The following is a 22059-nucleotide window of genomic DNA, read 5'->3' on the forward strand; positions in this document are numbered from 1 at the left end:
TTTTGGCCCCAAATTTCAAGAGAAACATAATTCATGAGTACAAAAGTCTTAGCGTCGATAAGCGGTATCAATAGAGCTAGATTCAAAATAGGGACTTGCACTACCACTTACTATATGACCGATGCTCCGCTAACCTTAAATACGCTCCTTACCTTCACGCTGTCCTTTCGATCCTATTAAAATATAAACAAAACATAGGGGTAAGCTTTCATGCTTAGTGAGTTATATATGAATGAAAGAACGCATAACATTAAACATAAACAATACATCACTTAACCATTCCAACCCGAAAGTTGTCTACTTACTATCGGATCCGATTCCATTTCTTACCATAGACATAACTTACTAAGGTCAATCCTAATAATTGTGCCTAAGCTAAACATGACCATAGTGTAACGACCCAACCCTCGTTATACCAAAAACACGACCAAAAAAAAAAAAAATTCTGGACCTGTACATCTGGATGGCGTCCAGATTCCTAGACGACGTCCAGTACTGAAGGCCTGGATGGCGTCTAACTGAACTAACGGGGACTGATCAGTTTTCATTACACTTGAACGAAAATCTCGCTTCCCGACACTTTCCAACGAAACAAATTATCGCAACATATCAATATAAGTAAAACTAATAGATTTCCAACATCGAAACGAGTTTTACAAAACGGGGCCCACAACGGCCGTCTTACGAGTTTCGTACAAATCATGAGTTTCGACCACATTAGTTTAATTTCCAAACGACACTATGAGCATGGTGTTTGGGGGTTAAACTACCCAAGTCTCGGTCAAACTCCCAAAGCTATCAAATCCCAAAAGCGTCCCCTAAACAACAAGCGGGATCTCTAATCAAATCGAATGCCCTTACCCTTGTCAACGTCAGAGCTTATAAAAAGATAAACAACGAGAGGGTAAGCAAAGCTTAGTGAGTGCAACAATTATACATACATATATATAACCAATCTATTTGCATTCGCACCCACCAAATACCTCATACGAGAATATAACTCAAATAGCATGTCGTCTTACTCATAGTGTTAACAACTCCTACTCTATCACCACATCACGTTAGCATATACTCATCACAATATATATATATATATATATATATATATATATATATATATATATATATATATACATAGCATGCTAAACAATATCCAACAATAAAATATGGTTAACCATAACGCTATGGTGCTACCGTCACGTGGTTCACACCATACGCATTTGAGTCTCACTCTTTTATAGTGCTACCGGCTCGTGGTTCACACTTTGGCACTACCGGCACGTGTTTCACGCCTCATTTTATAGTGCTACCGACACGTGGTTCACACTTGATGCTACCGGCACGTGGTTCACATCCAAATTTTATAGTGCTACCGGCACGTGGTTCACACTTGATGCTACCGGCACGTGGTTTACATCATAATACTCGTCACATACATGTTATGGCACTACCGGCACGTGGTTCATAATATAACATTTACCAATAAACACGCCATATACATGTACGCATAATTATTCCACTCACCTTAACGCCGTCGGTGAATGTTAAACCAAGCTCACAACCTTCAACGTAACGCACCTATTACATTATGTATACAATTAATTAATCACACAATCAAGTTGGTCAACCAACTCACTCAACATCCTAGAGTCATTTTGACCCATGGTGCAATTCCGACCCATTTGCACACTTAACCCAAATATTAGGTCAACTTCACCAAAAACCCTAACTCTAGCCATTTATGGTCTTAATACGCATATAATCACAATGTTATCGCATTTTCACCCTAAAAAGACAACTTAGGTCATCAAAGACCCGTTTTACCCATTCGAGGTTTCCACACTCATTCGGGTCACCACATACCCAAATAACACCCACTTACATAACATTTAGGTGTGCTAGTAGTTAACTAACCAATTTAAGGCTGATAAACACATTTAACATTTCAAAACCCTAGGTTAGTCATCCTTTGAGTCTTCATGACCCAAACTCACCCAAAAATCCCCAAATCACTAACAAATGGGTTTTATACACATCACTAACCCAAACCCTAACCCTTAAACAAATCATGGTAAGGAAATCAAGGTTAATACTTACCATTACAATCAAAATGTAGCTAGTGAGGAGATGAACAACTTTAATGCTCGAGCTCTAACACGAAACAAGCTCCTTCTACTTCGATTTGAGCTTTCTCACACTTGAATCACTCTCTCTCTCTAGAATTTAAGTGGAGAGGTTTGGTGGTTGTAAATGGAGTAAATGAGGCTCCACAAACTGATCTAGGGCCTTAAAGTCGTTCACAATGTGAAATTACCAAACTACCCCTTTTAAATATCTAAAAACACAAAAGCTGGCTCGCCAGTTCAACTGGACGGCGTCCAAAATACTGGACGGCGTCCAGCCCTTCAAAATGGGACGGCGTCCCACTCTTTTGGACGGCGTCCAAAACCACGGCAAAAACAGGATCTTACAACTCTCCCCCACTTGAACCAGATTGCGATCTTGTAATTCATGCCGCATGACAAGCAGGAAGATACACAAGAACAAACTCTTCGTGCTCCCAAGTAAACTCGGAACCTATACTGTAGTGACCCGAACTTTTCTATGTTTATATATATTAATTGAGATTGATATTTACATGACTAAATGTTTCCAATGTGTTAAGCAATTAAACTTGTTATGACTTGATTAAATGAAATAAGTTTCATATAGACAATTGATCACCCAAGTTGACCGGCGATTCACGAACGTTACAAAATTGTAAAAACTACATGTTATGGTATATATAGACATATATATATGGTTGACATGAGATTATGATGAGTAAGTATCTCACTAAGTATATTAACAATGTGTGATATACATAAGAAATGAGATTACTAAGTTAAGAAACTCGAAATGATATAAATAACGATTATCGTTTTGATAACGTCTACTAAATATATATGTATCATATTAAGATATTGATACACTATATTTAACATGATAAAATGATATTTAAATATATCATTAAGTGTGTTAACAATGAAGTACATATGTAAAAACAAGACTAGTAACTCAAGAATTACGAAACGAGACTTATATGTAACGATTATCGTTGTAACGATATTTTAATGTATATATCATATTAAGAGATATTCATACATCATAATATCATGATAATATAATAATTTAACATCTCAATTTGATATAATAAACATTGGGTTAACAACATTAATTGAGATCGTTAACTTAAAGGTTTCAAAACAACACTTACATGTAACGACTAACGAAGACTTAACGACTCCATTAGAATGTATATACATGTTGTGTTTTGATATGTATTCTTACACTTTTGAAAGACTTCAAGACACATATCAAAGTACTTCTACTTAACAAAAATGCTTACAATTACATCCTCGTTCAGTTTCATCAACAATTCTACTCGTATGCACCCGTATTCGTACTCGTACAATACACAGCTTTTAGATGTATGTACTATTGGTATATACACTACAATTATCAGCTCTTAGAAGCCCATGTGACTCACCTAACATATGTGATAACCATCATTTGGTAACTAGCAAAATTACAAAAATATTAGTAATCATTCATGACTTATTTACATGAAAACAAAATTACATATCCTTTATATCTAATCCATATACCAACGACCAAAAACAGCTACAAACACTTTCATTCTTCAATTTTCTTCATCTAATTAATCTCTCTCAAGTTCCATCTTCAAGTTCTAAGTGTTCTTCATAAATTCCATAAGTATAGTTTCATAAAAATCAAGAATACTTACAAGTTTGCAAGTCTACTTCCAAGCTTTCTAATCCATTCCAAGTAATCATCTAAGATCAAGGAACCTTTGTTATTTACAGTAGGTTATCTTTGTAATTCACGGTAATATTCATATTCAAACTTTGATTCAATTTCTACAACTATAACAATCTTATTTCGAGTGAAAATCTTACTTGAACTGTTTTCGTGTCATGATTCTGCTTCAAGAACTTTCAAGCCATCCAAGGATCCTTTGAAGCTAGATCCATTTTTCTCATTTCCAGTAGTTTTATCCAGAAAACGTGAGGTAGTAATGATGTTCATAACATCATTCGATTCATGCATATAAAGCTATCTTATTCGAAGGTTTAAACTTGTAATCACTAGAACATAGTTTAGTAATTCTAAACTTGTTCGCAAACAAAATTTAATCCTTCTAACTTGACTTTTAAAATCAACTTAACACATGTTCTATATCTTTATGATATGCTAACTTAATGATTTAAAACCTGGAAACACAATGAACACCATAAAATCGGATATACGCCGTCGTAGTGAAACCGGGGGCTGTTTTGGTTTGGATAATTAAAAACTATGATAAACTTTGATTTAAAAGTTTTTCTTCTGGGAAAATGATTTTTCATATGAACATGAAACTATATCCAAAAATCTTGGTTAAACTCAAAGTGAAAGTATGTTTTTCAAAATGGTCATCAAGATGTCGTTCTTTCGACGGAAATGACTACCTCTTTAGTAATTGACATGTAACTTAAATTTCCAACTATAAACCTATACTTTTTCTATTTAGATTCTTAAATTAGAGTTTAATATGAAACTATAGCAATTTGATTCACTCAAAACGGATTTAAAATGAAGAAGTTATGGGTAAAACAAGATTGGATATTTTTGATCTTTTTATCTATGGGAAATGTTGACCAAATCTATACAAATCATATCCTAGCTAACTTATATTGTATTATACATGTATTCTAATATATTATATAATCTTAGGATACCATAGACACGTATGCAAATGTTTTGACATATCATATCGACCCATGTATATATATTATTTGGAACAACCACAGACACTCTATATGCAGTAATGTTGGAGTTAGCTATACAGGGTTGAGGTTGATTCCAAAAATATATATACTTTGAGTTGTGATTTAGCCTGAGACATGTATACACTGGGTCGTGGATTGATTCAAGATAATATATATCAATTTATTTCTGTACATCTAACTGTGGACAACTAGTTGTAGGTTACTAACGAGGACAACTGACTTAATACACTCAAATCATTAAAACATAATCAAAATGGTTGTAATTATATTTTGATCATACTTTGATATATATGTACATATTTGTATAGGTTCGTGAATCGATCCGTGGCCAAGTCTTATTTCCGAGGAAGTAAATATCTGTGAAAGTGAGTTATAGTACCACTTTTAAAATCTAATATTTTTGGGATGAGTATACATGCAGGTTTTATAAATGATTTACAAAATAGACACAAGTACGTGAAACTACATTCTATGGTTGAATTATCGAAATCGAATATGCCCCTTTTTATTAAGTCTGGTAATCTAAGAATTAGGGAACAGACACCCTAATTGATGCGAATCCTAAAGATAGATCTATTGGGTCTAACAAACCCCATCCAAAGTACCGGATGCTTTAGTACTTCGAAATTTATATCATATCCGAAAAGTGTCCCGGAATGATGGGGATATTCTTATATATGCATCTTGTTAATGTCGGTTACCAGGTGTTCACCATATGAATGATTTTTATCTCTATGTATGGGATGTGTATTGAAATATGAAATCTTGTGGTCTATTATTACGATTTGATATATATAGGTTAAACATATAACTCACCAACATTTTTGTTGATGTTTAAAGCATGTTTATTCTCAGGTGAATACTAAGAGCTTTCGCTAACGCATACTAAAATAATGACAAGATTTGGAGTCCATGTTTGTATGATATTGTGTAAAAACTGCATTCAAGAAACATATGTCGATGTAATATATTTCTATTGTAAACCATTATGTAATTGTCGTGTGTAAACAGTATATTTTAGATTAACATTATTTGATAATCTACGTAATGTTTTTAAAACCTTTATTGATAAAATAAAGGTTATGGTTGTTTTAAAAATGAATGTAGTCTTTGAAAAATGTCTCATATAGAGGTCAAAACCTCGCAACGAAATCAATTAATATGGAACGTTTAAATCAATATGAACGGGACATTTCAGTTGGTATCCGAGCATTGGTCTTAGAAAACCAGAAAATTTGCATTAGTGTGTCTTATCGAGTTTGTTAGGATGCATTAGTGAGTCTGGACTTCGACCGTGTTTTCTTTAAAAATGATTGCTTAACATTTTTGTTGGAAACTATATATTATTAACATGTAAATATTATGTGATATATTAATCTCTTAACAAGTTTGATATTGTGTGATAGATGTCTACCTCTAGCACAAATCCCATTGACTCACCTAATAATAACGAAGAGTCGAATATATATTGGCAAGATTCACAAGTTCTCGAAGAACCGGAAGAAGAGGAAACGGAACCGGAAGAAGAGGAACCGGAAGAAGAGGAACCAAAAGAAGAGGTTCCGGAAGGGGGAATAGTAGGAACCACAGAAAAACGGTCAAATAAAAGAAAATCCTCAACCAATGGACCAAAGTTAATAATGGTCAATGGTGTTTCCGCTAAGGAAGCAAAATATTGGGAAAATTACCAATTTTTCGATGAATCGGATCCTGATGAGGATTCCGATGATGTTATAGAAATTACCCCGACCCAATTTAATGAGGCAAAAGAAAATAATAAGGGAAAAGGCATCAAAATAGAGAAATCTGATTCCGACCCCGATGAACTTTATATGTACCGTCAACACCCGTATTTTCAATATCGTGACAATAACCCGGAAACCTCTAAACCACCAGGTTTTTCTAAACCAATGTGGAAAATGACGACTCGTATTAGAGGAACATCATATATCCCTAGAAGATTAGGAAAAAGAACCAAGTCCGAAGAAGAAGAAACTAGTGATTCAGATTAGAGGAGTGTGAGCATGTTGTGTAACAAATGTATTGTAGTATGCTTGTACTTTTATGTTCTATGTAAAAATTTCTTGTATTGTTTTTATTACGAATCTAATCCTTGTCTATTTTACAGTATAAAAACAAACTGGACATTAAGGGTAGACAACTGAATATTTTAGAAGACCTACCAGAGGATATGATTGAGGAAATCTTGTCTAGAGTTGGTCAGAATTCATCAGCACATTTAGTTATGGCGAAATTAACTTGTCAAACATTTGAAAGACTTTCCAGAAATGCCTTAGTTTATAAAAAGCTTTCCTTTGATAGGTGGGGTATATCACATTGGGGAGACTTTAAGTTACGCAGTGTTTTCTTTAAAGCGTTAAATGCGGGGAACCCAAATGCAATTTTATGCTACGGGTTAAGAACCTATTTTGACTCAACATATCCTAACATAGGATTTCGTGAATTAGAAAGAGCTTCTAACATGCAACATAAAGAATCATGTTATGCTTACGGGTTAGTGATGTTCGCTTCTTACCATAGTGAGAAAAAGAACATCGGATTGCAGCTTTTAAATAAAACTTTCCCACAAGTGACGGATTCAGTAGTTGGGGTGAGAAACAAGGTTTTTAGATTATTACGGGGCTGTTGGACATTACGAAACCCTCGTCCTTTTGACGACATTACAACATGCTGCCTAGCCAATGGTCATAACGGTTATTTTCCACAAGACCAAGGATGGGAAGTCGTCTTAGTAAAACCAGAATGCATGACTTGTTTCTGGACTTATGAATTACGTGTCTTTATTTCCTTTGCTGAACAACTTGCGTATTAACTAGATTTATCTTCAAAACTGTCGTGTATCATAGTGTACTATATTTTGTGTTATATGTAATATAGCGAAGTTGTAAGTTTGAAGAATATTTGTATGTGATATATTATTATAATCAGTTTTTCATACGGAATTGTAGTAGTTGAATTGTATATTAGCTACTAAGTATGAACTTAACGGGTAGGTAGTACCCGAATTTAAACTTATAAAACGCTAATATGAAGAAAAAGCTTTTATAAATGAGTTCATATTATGCTATGAGATACTATTGACTACTCTTAATATTCTGTACGATTAACTTGTTTCATTTGACTATTTTGAAGGAAATGGCACCGACTACTCTACACACCTTGAATATGAGCGAAGAGGAATTTCGTGCCTTTCTTGCTTCAAACATAGCCGCAGTATAGGCCGCGCTACCTACCAACAATAACTCTGAATCTTGCAATACAGCTAATGGCGCAAGAAATCGTGTAGGATGCTCCTATAAGGAATTCACTGTCTGCAAACCTTCAGAATTTGATGGGACCGAAGGACCAATCGGATTGAAACGGTGGACCGATAAAGTTGAATCGGTGTATGCCATAAGTAAGTGTGCTGAAGGAGACAAAGTGAAGTACGCTACGCATACCTTCACAGGTATTGCGTTAACATGGTGGAAACCTATCTAGAGCAAGTGGGACAAGATGCTGCTTACGCGCTACCGTGGTCAGCATTCAAGCACTTGATGAATGAGAAGTACCGTCCCAGAACCGAGGTCAATAAGCTCAAGTCAGAACTTAGAGGGTTACGAACACAGGGATTCGATATTACTTCGTACGAAAGACGATTCATAGAATTGTGCCTATTGTGTTCGAGAGCGTTCGAAGATGAGGAAGAGAAGATCGACGCGTTTGTGAAAGGGTTACCGGAGAGAATCCAAGAAGATATAAGTTCACACGAGCCTTCCTCCATACAAAAGGCATGTAGAATGGCTCACAAATTAGTGAACCAGATTGAGGGAAGAATTAAAGAACAGGAGGCCGAAGAGGCCAACGTGAAGCTAGTCAAAAGAAAGTGGGAGGAAAACGGTGATAAGAGTCACCAAAACAACAACAACTATCTCAACAATCGCAACATCAATCGCAACTACAACAAACGGCACAACAACAACAACTACAACAATCATCCCAACAACAATAACAACCGCAACAACAACAACAATCAGAAGCAGCTATGCCAAAGGTGTGAAAAGTATCACTCGGGGTTCTGCACCAAATTTTACAACAAGTGTAAATAAAATGGTCATAGCGCGGTGAATTGTGTGAGGTCTACAGACCAGGGGTTGACAGAACGAAAGGAACAAATGGTGTTGGAACGAGTAATGGCGGAGCAAGTAGTGTCGGAGCAAGTTATGCCAATGTAGTTTTTTATAAATGTGGAAAACTAGGCCACATTATTAGAAATTGCCCGAACCAGGAGAACATGAATGGACAAGGTCGCGGAAGAGTTTTCAATATTAATGCGGCAGAGGCACAGGAAGACCCGGAGCTTGTTACGGGTACGTTTCTTATTGACAATAAATCTGCTTACGTTTTATTTGATTCGGGTGCGGATAGAAGCTATATGAGTAGAGATTTTCGTGCTAAATTAAGTTGTCCATTGACGCCGTAGTAAATTTTTACTCGAATTAGCAAACGGTAAATTAATTTTAGCAGATTATATATGCCGGAATCGAGAAATTAAACTGGGTAGCGAAATATTTAAGATTGATTTGATACCAGTAGAGTTAGGATGTTTTGATGTAATAGTTGGCATGGACTAGCTGAAGGAGATGAAAGCAGAGATCGTATGTTACAAAAATGCAATTCGCATTGTACGAGAAGAAGGAGAACCCTTAATGGTGTACGGAGAAAAGGGCAACACGAAGCTACATCTTATTAGTAATTTGAAGGCACAAAAACTAATAAGAAAAGGTTGCTATGCTGTTCTAGCACACGTCGAGAAAGTACAAACTGAAGAAAAGAGCATCAATGATGTTCCCGTCGCAAAAGAATTTCCCGATGTATTTCTGAAAGAATTACCCGGACTACCTCCAATCGATCTGTTGAATTTCAAATAGATCTTGTACCAGGAGCTGCACCAATAGCTCGTGCTCCTTACAGACTCGCACCCAGCGTGATGAAAGAACTGCAAAGCCAACTGTAAGAACTATTAGAACGTGGTTTCATTCGACCAAGCACATCACCATGGGGAGCTCCTGTTTTGTTTGTCAAGAAGAAGGATGGTACATTTAGGTTGTGTATTGACTACAGAGAGTTGAATAAACTTACCATCAAAAACCGTTATCCACTGCCGAGAATTGACAACTTATTTGATCAACTACAAGGCTCGTCGGTTTATTCGAAAATCGATTTACGTTCTAGATATCATCAAATGCGAGTAAAGGAGGATGATATTCCAAAAACTGCTTTTAGGACGCGTTATGGTCATTACGAGTTTATGGTTATGCCGTTTGGATTGACTAATGCACCAGCTGTGTTCATGGACCTTATGAACCGAGTGCGTGGGCCATATCTTGACAAGTTTGTCATTGTTTTCATCGATGACATACTTATTTACTCAAAGAATGATCAAGAGCACGAAGAACATTTGAGAAAAGTGCTAGAAGTATTGAGGAAAGAAAAACTGTACGCTAAGTTTTCAAAGTGTGCATTTTGGTTGGAAGAAGTTCAATTCCTCAGTCACATAGTGAACAAAGAAGGTATTCAGGTGGACCCGGCAAAGATCAAAACCGTTGAAAAGTGGGAAACCCCAATAACTCCGAAGCATATACGTCAATTTTTAGGATTGGCTGGTTACTACAGAAGATTCATCCAAGATTTCTCCAAAATAGCAAAACCCTTAACTGCATTAACGCATAAAGGGAAGAAATTTGAATGGAAGGATGAACAAGAGAAGGCGTTTAAGTTATTGAAGAAAAAGCTAACTACGGCACCTATATTGTCATTGCCTGAAGGGAATGATGATTTTGTGATTTATTGTGACACATCAAAGCAAGGTCTCGGTTGTGTATTAATGCAACGAACGAAGGTGATTGCTTATGCGTCTAGACAATTGAAGATTCACGTGCAAAATTATACAACTCACGATTTGGAATTGGGTGCTGTTATTTTTGCATTAAAGACTTGGAGGCATTATTTATATGGGGTCAAAAGTATTATATATACCGACCACAAAAGTCTCCAACATATATTTAATTAGAAGCAACTGAATATGAGACAACGCAGGTGGATTGAACTGCTGAATGAATATGATTTTGAGATTCGATACCACCCGGGGAAGGCGAATGTGGTAGCCGACGCTTTGAGTAGAAAGGACAGAGATCCTATACGGGTAAAAGCTATGAATATAATTATTCGTACTAACCTTACTACTCAAATAAAGGAGGCGCAACAGGGGGTTGTAAAAGAAGGAAAGTTGAAGAATGAGATACCCAAAGGATCAGAGAAACATCTTAATATTCAGGAAGACGGAACCCGATATAGGGCTGATAGAATTTGAGTACCAAGGTTTGGAGATGTGAGAGAAATGGTACTTAAAGAAGCACATAAAAGCAGATATTCAATACATCCCGGAGCGGGGAAGATGTATAAAGATCTCAAGAAACACTTTTGGTGGCCGGGTATGAAAGCCGATATTGCTAAATATGTAGGAGAATGTTTGACGTGTTCTAAGGTCAAAGCTGAACATCAGAAACCATCAGGTCTACTACAACAACCTGAAATCCCGAAATGGAAATGGGAAAACATTACCATGGATTTCATTATTAAATTGCCAAGGACTGCAAGTGGTTATGATACTATTTGGGTAATAGTTGATCATCTCACCAAGTCAGCACACTTCCTGCCAATGAGAGAAGATGACAAAATGGAGAAGTTGGCGCGATTGTATTTGAAGGAGGTTGTCTCCAGACATGGAATACCCGTCTCTATTATCTCTGATAGGGATGGTAGATTTGTTTCAAGGTTCTGGCAGATGTTGCAACAAGCATTGGGGACTAGTCTAGACATGAGTACTGCCTATCATCCACAAACTGATGGGCAGAACGAAAGGACTATACAAACGCTTGAAGATTTCGAAAACAGTTGGGATCGACACCTACCGTTAGCAAAATTTTCCTACAACAACAGTTATCATTCTAGTATTGAGATGGCGCTGTTTGAGGTACTTTATGGTAGAAAGTGCAGGTCTCCGATTTGTTGGAATGAAGTGGGGGATAGACAGATTACGGGTCCGGAGATAATACAAGAAACTACCGAGAAAATCATCCAAATTCAACAACGATTGAAAACCGCCCAGAGTCGACAAAAGAGCTACGCGGACAGTAAAAGAAAAGATATAGAGTTTGAAATTGGAGAAATGTTCATGCTTAAGGTTTCACCTTGGAAAGGCGTTGTTCGATTTGGTAAACGGGGGAAACTAAATCCAAGGTACATTGGACCATTCAAGATTATAGATCGTGTCGGACCAGTAGCTTACCAACTGGAGCTACCTCAACAACTCGCGGCTGTACATAACACTTTCCACGTCTCGAATTTGAAGAAATGTTTTGCTAAAGAAGATCTCACTATTTCATTGGACGAAATCCAAATCAATGAAAAACTTCAATTCATTGAAGAACCCGTCGAAATAATGGATCGTGAAGGTTAAGAGACTTAAGAAAAACAAGATAACGATTGTTAAGGTTCGATGGAATGCTCGTAGAGGACCCAAGTTCACCTGGGAGCGTGAAGATCAGATGAAGAAGAAATACCCACATCTATTTCCAGAAGATTCGTCAACACCTTCAACAGCTTAAAATTTCGGGACGAAATTTATTTAACGGGTAGGTACTGTAGTGATCCGAACTTTTCCATGTTTATATATATTAATTGAGATTGATATTTACATCACTAAATGTTTCTAACGTGTTAAGCAATCAAACTTGTTAAGACTTTATTAAATGAAATAAGTTTCATATAGACAATTGATCACCCAAGTTGACCGGCGATTCACGAACGTTACAAAATTGTAAAAACTACATGTTGTGGTATGTATAGACATATATATATATATATATATATATATATATATATGGTTGACATGAGATTATGATGAGTAAGTATCTCACTAAGTATATTAACAATGTGTGATATACATAAGAAATGAGATTACTAAGTTAAGAAACTCGAAATGATATATATAACGATTATCGTTATGATAATGTCTACTAAATATATATGTATCATATTAAGATATTGATACACTATATTTAACATGATAAAATGATATTTAAATATATCATTAAGTGTGTTAACAATGAACTACATATGTAAAAACAATACTACTAACTCAAGAATTACGAAACGAGACTTATATGCAACGATTATCGTTGTAACGATATTTTAATATATATATCATATTAAGAGATATTCATACATCATAATATCATGATAATATAATAATTTAACATCTCAATTTGATATAATAAACATTGGGTTAACAACATTAATTGAGATCGTTAACTTAAAGGTTTCAAAACAACACTTACATGTAACGACTAACGAAGACTTAACGACTCCATTACAATGTATATACATGTTGTATTTTGATATGTATTCTTACACTTTTGAAAGACTTCAAGACACATATCAAAGTACTTCTACTTAACAAAAATGCTTACAATTACATCCTCGTTCAGTTTCATCAACAATTCTACTCGTATGCACCCGTATTCGTACTCGTACAATACATAGCTTTTAGATGTATGTACTATTGGTATATACACTCCAATTATCAGCTCTTATCAGCCCATGTGAGTCACCTAACACATGTGGGAACCATCATTTGGCAACTAGAATGAAATATCTCATAAAATTACAAAAATATTAGTAATCATTCATGACTTATTTACATGAAAACAAAATTACATATCCTTTATATCTAATCCATATACCAACGACCAAAAACACCTACAAATACTTTCATTCTTCAATTTTCTCCATCTAATTGATCTTTCTCAAGTTCCATCTTCAAGTTCTAAGTGTTCTTCATAAATTCCATAAGTATAGTTTCATAAAAATCAAGAATACTTCCAAGTTTGTAAGTCTACTTCCAAGCTTTCTAATCCATTCCAAGTAATCATCTAAGATCAAGAAACCTTTGTTATTTATAGTAGGTTATCTTTGTAATTCAAGGTAATATTCATATTCAAACTTTGATTCAATTTCTACAACTATAACAATCTTATTTCGAGTGAAAAATTACTTGAACTGTTTTCGTGTCATGATTCTGCTTCAAGAACTTTCAAGACATCCAAGGATCCTTTGAAGCTAGATCCATTTTTCTCATTTCTAGTAGTTTTATCCAGAAAACTTGAGGTAGTAATGATGTTCATAACATCATTCGATTCATACATATAAAGCTATCTTATTCGAAGGTTTAAACTTGTAATCACTAGAACATAGTTTAGTTAATTCTAAACTTGTTCGCAAACAAAAGTTAATCCTTCTAACTTGACTTTTAAAATCAACTAAACACATGTTCTATATCTATATGATATTCTAACTTAACGATTTAAAACCTGGAAACACGATGCACACCATAAAATCGGATATACGCCGTCGTAGTGAAATCGGGGGCTGTTTTGGTTTGGATAATTAAAAACTATGATAAACTTTGATTTAAAAGTTGTTCTTCTGGGAAAATAATTTTTCATATGAACATGAAACTATATCCAAAAATCTTGGTTAAACTCAAAGTGAAAGTATGTTTTTCAAAATGGTCATCAAGATGTCGTTCTTTCGACGGAAATGACTACATCTTTAGTAATTGACATGTAACTTAAATTTCCGACTATAAACCTATACTTTTTCTGTTTGGATTCTTAAATTAGAGTTCAATATGAAACCATAGCAATTTGATTCACTCAAAACGGATTTAAAATGAAGAAGTTATGGGTAAAACAAGATTGGATATTTTTGATCTTTTTAGCTACGGTAAATGTTTAACAAATCTATACAAATCATATCCTAGCTAACTTATATTGTATTATACATGTATTCTAATATATTATGTAATCTTGGGATACCATAGACACGTGTGCAAATGTTTTGACATATCATATCAACCCATGTATATATATTATTTGGAACAACCATAGACACTCTATATGCAGTAATGTTGGAGTTAGCTATACAGGGTTGAGGTTGATTCCAAAAATATATATACTTTGAGTTGTGATTTAGCCTGAGACATGTATACACTGGGTCGTGGATTGATTCAAGATAATATATATCGATTTATTTCTGTACATCTAACTGTGGACAACTAGTTGTAGGTTACTAACGAGGACAGCTGACTTAATACACTCAAATCTTTAAAACATAATAAAAATGGTTGTAATTATATTTTGATCATACTTTGATATATATGTACATATTTTTATAGGTTCGTGAATCGATCCGTGGCCAAGTCTTATTTCCGAGGAAGGAAATATCTGTGAAAGTGAGTTATAGTCCCACTTTTAAAATCTAATATTTTTGGGATGAGAATACATGCAGGTTTTATAAATGATTTACAAAATAGACACAAGTACGTGAAACTACATTCTATGGTTGAATTATCGAAATCAAATATGCCCCTTTTTATTAAGTCTGGTAATCTAAGAATTAGGGAACAGACACCCTAATTGACGCGAATCCTAAAGATAGATCTATTGGGCCTAACAAACCCCATCCAAAGTACCGGATGCTTTAGTACTTCGAAATTTATATCATATCCGAAGGGTGTCCCGGAATGATGGGGATATTCTTATATATGCATCTTGTTAATGTCAGTTACCAGGTGTTCACCATATGAATGATTTTTATCTCTATGTATGGGATGTGTATTGAAATATGAAATCTTGTGGTCTATTGTTACGATTTGATATATATATAGGTTAAACCTATAACTCACCAACATTTTTATTGACGTTTAAAGCATGTTTATTCTCAGGTGAATACTAAGAGCTTCCGATGTTGCATACTAAAATAAGGACAAGATTTGGAGTCCATGTTTGTATGATATTGTGTAAAAACTGCATTCAAGAAACATATGTCGATGTAATATATTTCTATTGTAAACCATTATGTAATGGTCGTGTGTAAACAGTATATTTTAGATTATCATTATTTGATAATCTACGTAATGTTTTTAAAACCTTTATTGATAAAATAAAGGTTATGGTTGTTTTAAAAATGAATGCAGTCTTTGAAAAACATCTCATATAGAGGTCAAAACCTCGCAACGAAATCAATTAATATGGAACGTTTATAATCAATATGAACGGGACATTTCATATACTATGACGCCATTGAAATTTAAAAGTTCTCACCTCTTTATTTCTCAATCTTTTCACTTTTTCGTCAAGAATAGCAACCGACTCCTCAATATACTCTAACTTATTGTTTAGCTCAATTTCGTCTAATGACACCCACGAAGAATCATCCGCAAGACACTTACGGAGATGGGAAACATGAAATGTATTATGGATCCCCGCAAGTTCTACGGGTAATTCCAAATGATATGCAACTTCGCCAACACGAGCTAAAACTTTAAATGGGCCAATAAACCGAGGAGCTAACTTTCCCCATTTTTGAAACCGAATAATACCTTTCCATGGTGAAACCTTAAGCATTACCATGTCACCTTCTTGGAATTCGATCATTCGCCTACGTTTGTCGGCATACGACTTTTGTCTATCTTGAGCCTTTTTCAAATGAGCCCGAATCATATCAATCTTGCTATTCGTCTCTAAAACCAAATCGGTACTCTCGATTTCTCTTTGACCAATTTCACCCCAACAAATCGGAGTTCGGAACCTCCGCCCATAAAGCATCTCGTAAGGTGGCATCCCGATACTAGTATGATAACTATTATTGTACGAGAATTTCACCAAAGGCAAGTGCTCATCCCAACTACCACCGAAATCAATAATGCACGCCCGTAACATATCCTCCAAGGTTTGATTCGTATGTTCGGTTTAACCGTCCGTTTGAGGATGATACGTCGTGCTCAATTTTAATTGTGTACCCATATCTTCATGAAACTTTTCCCAAAATCGAGATGTGAAACGGGTATCACGATCCGAAATAATAGATATAGGAGCCCCATGTCGAGAGATTACTTCCTTGATAAAAAACTTAGCCAAGGTCTCCGACGATATCGCTTCCCGAATGGGAAGAAACAAAGCACTTTTCATCAATCGGTCAACTATCACCCAAATCGTATCAAATTGGGTTTTCGCCGTCTTTGGTAACTTTGTGATGAAATCCATGGTAATGTGCTCCCATTTCCATTTTAGAATTTCCAACGGTTGTAACATACCATACAGCTTTTGGTGTTCGGCTTTAACTTGTAAACACGTGACACATTGTTCAACATGCTTTACAACATCACGTTTCATGCCCGGCCACCAATACTCTTTCTTCAAATCAAGATACATTTTCGTCGCGCTCAGGTGAATGGAATACTTGGACTTATGTGCTTCATCAAGTAGCACTCGTCGATGATCAACCATTTTAGGCACCCACACTCTTCCTTGAAAAGATAACAAACCATGCGGACCTAAGGTAATAAACTCCGTTTGTCCCACGATTCGTTCCTCATGCTTATTATTAACAAAAGCTTCGATTTGAGTCTCGCCAAGCTTCACAAGAAAATCGTTAGTAATAATCATGCATAGCGATCCTACTCGTATCGCCGGATGTTGACTCTTTCGACTTAATGCATCCGCGACCACATTCACCTTACCCGGATGATAAAGTATTTCACAATCATAGTCTTTCACCACATCAATCCATCTACGTTGACGATAATTAAAATCTCTTTGATCAAAAAGGTGTTTCAAACTCTTGTGATCCAAATAAATTGTACACTTGACACCATACAAGTAATGGCGCCAAATTTTCAACGCATGAACAACCGCCACCAACTCGAGATCATGAGTCGGATATCTTGTTTCGTGTTCCTTCAATTGCCGAGAGGCATAAGCGATGACTTTACGTCTTTGCATTAGAACACAACCGATCCTATTTAAAGACGCATCACAATAAACCGTCATGTCTTCTACCCCTTCCAGCAACACTAACACCGGAGCTTGACATAACTTCTCTTTTAACAATTGAAAAGCAATTTCTTGCTCGTTCTCCCAATTAAATCTCGCGTTCTTTCTTGTTAACTTCGTTAATGGAGAAGCAATATTAGAAAAGTCTTGGATAGACCGACGATAATAACCGGCCAATCTGAGGAAACTTCGGATTTCCGTAGGCGTAGTCGGTCGTCCCCAACTCTTTACCGTCTCAATCTTTCCCGGATCTACTTGAATACCATTTTCGTTCACAATATGGCCAAGGAATTGAACTTCCCTTAGCCAAAATTCACATTTGGAGAATTTAGCATACAACTTCTCCTTCCGCAACATCTTTAACACACACCGCAAATGAAGTTCATGTTCCTTCATACTCTTCGAATAGACAAGTATGTCGTCAATGAACACAATTACCGACTTGTCCAACATAGGTTGGCACATTCGGTTCATAAGATCCATGAATGCCGCCGGTGAATTCGTAAGACCAAAAGGCATCACCACAAACTCAAAATGCCCATAACGCGTTCGGAAAGCCGTTTTCTCAATATTTTCCTCACGGACCCGCATTTGGTGATAGCAGGACCGTAGGTCGATTTTAGAGAAATACGTTGCACCTTGGAGTTGATCAAACAAATCGTCAATCCTAGGCAAAGGATAACGATTCTTGATCGTCACTTTATTCAACTCCCGATAATCGATTCACATCCGCATACTACCATCCTTCTTCTTCACAAATAAAACCGGAGTGCCCCATGGCGAAGCACTCGGTCGAATGAAACCCTTTTCAAGTAACTCTTGGGTTTGATTTAACAACTCTTGCATTTTCGTCGGCGCTAAGCGATAAGGAGTCTTAGCAATGGGGGTAGCCCCCGGAACCAACTCAATGCAAAATTCAACTTGTCTTTCAGCCGGAACACCCGGTAACTCATCCGGAAAAACGTCTTCAAATTCACTAACTACCGGAATTTCACGAATGGGTGGTGGCTCATCACGAGTATCAACAACATGGGCAAGAAAAGCCATGCCACCACTAACAAGAAAACGACGTGCCCATGCAAAAGTGCATATCGGCACAAGTCTTCTTCGTTTATCACCGTGAATAATTAACTCTCCCCCACTAGGGGTCTTCACTCGAATAGATTTTTCATGGCATGCAATATCGGCTCTATTATGATCGAGCCAATCCATACCAACAACGATATCAAAATCACCCAAAGTCATCGGGATGAGATCGATTTTAAAGTTTTCGGCACCAAACACAACATTACAATTTTTACACACATCCACCACTAGCACCGTCTTGCCATTCGCTATTTCAACTTCTACTGGACGACTTAACTTAACTAGCGGTTTATTTAACTTAGGCACAAATCTTGGAGGCACAAACGAAAAATTAGCACCACTATCAAAAAGTATCCGTTTCGGATTAGAGTTAATCATGAAAGTACCTGAAACAACTTCGTTGGATTGCCTGGCCTCCTCATTCGTCATCAAATAGTTGCGACCCCTAGCCGTGCCCGCCGCTTTCTCCAACCGTTTAACATGATCGGTGTTCAAACCGGGACACTCCGGCCTCTTATGCCCTTCTTTACCACAATTATAACAAGTAACTTTGTTCGGCGCATTGGTACAATCACGAGCCATGTGTCCTCTTTGTTTAAAATTGAAACACGTGGGCCCGTAACCCGGAGCGTCACCCTTCTTCACTTTATTTGCACCTTCGGAACCCTTCTTTAACTTCTTGTTTGAGAAGTTCGATGACTCGATCTTTCAAACTTTCTTTTAGAAAAAGTGAAATCGCTTTTTCTTGGAACCTCCGGCTCAAAACCCCGAGCCAAAATAAAATAACTCTTCAAAAGACTTAGCCGCTCCTCGACTAATCTTACCCTTAAACTCATCATTCATGGTACGGTAGAAATCCTTCATCAACTTGTGATCGTCGCCAACATATTCCGGATAAAAACGAGTCTTTGCCAAAAAGGTAGACTTGAGAGTAACCAAGTCCATTGAACTTTGTCACAAATTGTGCAACTCGTCCCATATTCTATCGAGGTCAGAAGAAGTTCAGTATTCTTTGAAAAATTCCTTCTTAAACTCTTCCCAAGTTAAGCTCATGCATTGCTCTTCCCCGTACAATTGAATCTTATCATCCCACCACAACTTCGTCTCTTCTCGTAACATGCTAGAACCATACCTCACCTTCTTCTAGGGAGGACATTCCGCGGTACGGAAAGCTCCCTCGATATCGGAGATCCAACATGTGCTTTTTAACGGATCTTGTACCCCATTAAACATCGGCGGTTGAGCATCCTTGAAATTTTTGTAATGGAAGTCCCGCCTTCCATTCCCACCGTTACCATCACCCCCTTCGCCACGAGGATGAATGTTTCTAGCTTCTAATGCCTCCTCGATCGCGGCATTCATTCGCTTATTTATCATTTTGGTTACTTGCCCATCAACCGACTCTTAGAAAACCTTTCGAACATCGTCAAGAAATTCCGTTTTTAGCCTTTTAAAGATGGCCTCAACCTTGGCCGTGAGTTCAACGTCCTCACTCGTACTTTTGTCATTGGTGTCGTGTCCATTTCTCATCTTCATTCTATAAAACGAAGTAAATTAAGCAACGAAACGAAAGGACTTAACACATATGTATATACATATACACCACACTACTCCATCTTGCTCAACAATCGTCATACATCGCTTGTTTGACACGATTTGAACCCGTAACAATGGTAGCTAATCATTGTTACGCGATCACGTCGCATTAACTCGCTAGTACAACGTCTATCTCGCTTGATGATTGCTAAAACAACACAAAACTATTAGTGCAAGGTTAATTCACATAATCACTAGCACTAACAATTCCCATTTCGACCCAAAGTCCTACAAGTCCCGCATAAAGCGTACACACAATAAAGTCTAAGTCTAGGCACCTATCTCAAGTCGCCTAAATCCCTTAGACCATGCTCTGATACCACTTGTAATGACCCAACCCTCGTTATACCAATAACACGACCAAAAAAAAAAAATATTCTGGACCTGTACATCTGGACGGCGTCCAGATTCCTGGACGGCGTCCAGTACTGAAGGTCTGGATGGCGTCCAGCCTTTTTGGACGGCGTCCAACTGAACTAACGGGGACTGATCAGTTTTCATTACACTTGAACGAAAATCTCGCTTCCCGACACTTTCCAACGAAACAAATTATCGCAACATATCAATATAAGTAAAACTAATAGATTTCCAACATCGAAACGAGTTTTACAAAACGGGGACCACAACGGCCGTTTTACGAGTTTCGTACAAATCATGAGTTTCGACCACATTAGTTTAATTTCCAAACGACACTATGAGCATGGTGTTTGGGGGTTAAACTACCCAAGTCTCGGTCAAACTCCAAAAGCTATCAAATCCCAAAAGCGTCCCCTAAACAACAAGCGGGATCTCTAATCCAATCAAATGCCCTTACCCTTGTCAACGACGGAGCCTATAAAAAGATAAACAACGAGAGGGTAAGCAAAGCTTAGTGAGTGCAACAATTATACATACACATATATAACCCATCTATTTGCATTCGCACCCACCAAATACCTCATACGAGAACATAACTCAAATAGCATGCCGTCTTACTCATAATGCTAACAACTCGTACTCTATCACCACATCACGTTAGCATATACTCATCACAATATATATATATATATATATATATATATATATATATATATATATATATATATATATATATATATATATATATATATATATATATATATACATACATAGCATGCTAAACAATATCCAACAACAAAATATGGTTAGCTATAATGCTATGGTGCTACCGGCACGTGGTTCACACCATACGCATTTGAGTCTCACTCTTTTATAGTGCTACCGGCTCGTGGTTCACACTTTGGCGCTACTGGCACATGGTTCATGCCTCATTTTATAGTGCTACCGGCACATGGTTCACATCCAAATTTTATAGTGCTACCGGCACGTAGTTCACACTTGATGCTACCGGTACGTGGTTCACATCATAATACTCGTCACATACATGTTATGGCACTACCGGCACGTGGTTCATACCATAACATTTACAAATAAACATGCCATATACATGTACGCATAATTATTCCACTCACCTTAACGCCGTCAGTGAATGTTAAACCAAGCTCGCAACCTTCAACGTAACCCACCTATTACATTATGTATACAATTAATTAATCACACAATAAAGT

This window comes from Rutidosis leptorrhynchoides, chromosome 8, assembly GCF_046630445.1.
Source record: "Rutidosis leptorrhynchoides isolate AG116_Rl617_1_P2 chromosome 8, CSIRO_AGI_Rlap_v1, whole genome shotgun sequence".
NCBI lineage: Eukaryota > Viridiplantae > Streptophyta > Magnoliopsida > Asterales > Asteraceae > Rutidosis > Rutidosis leptorrhynchoides.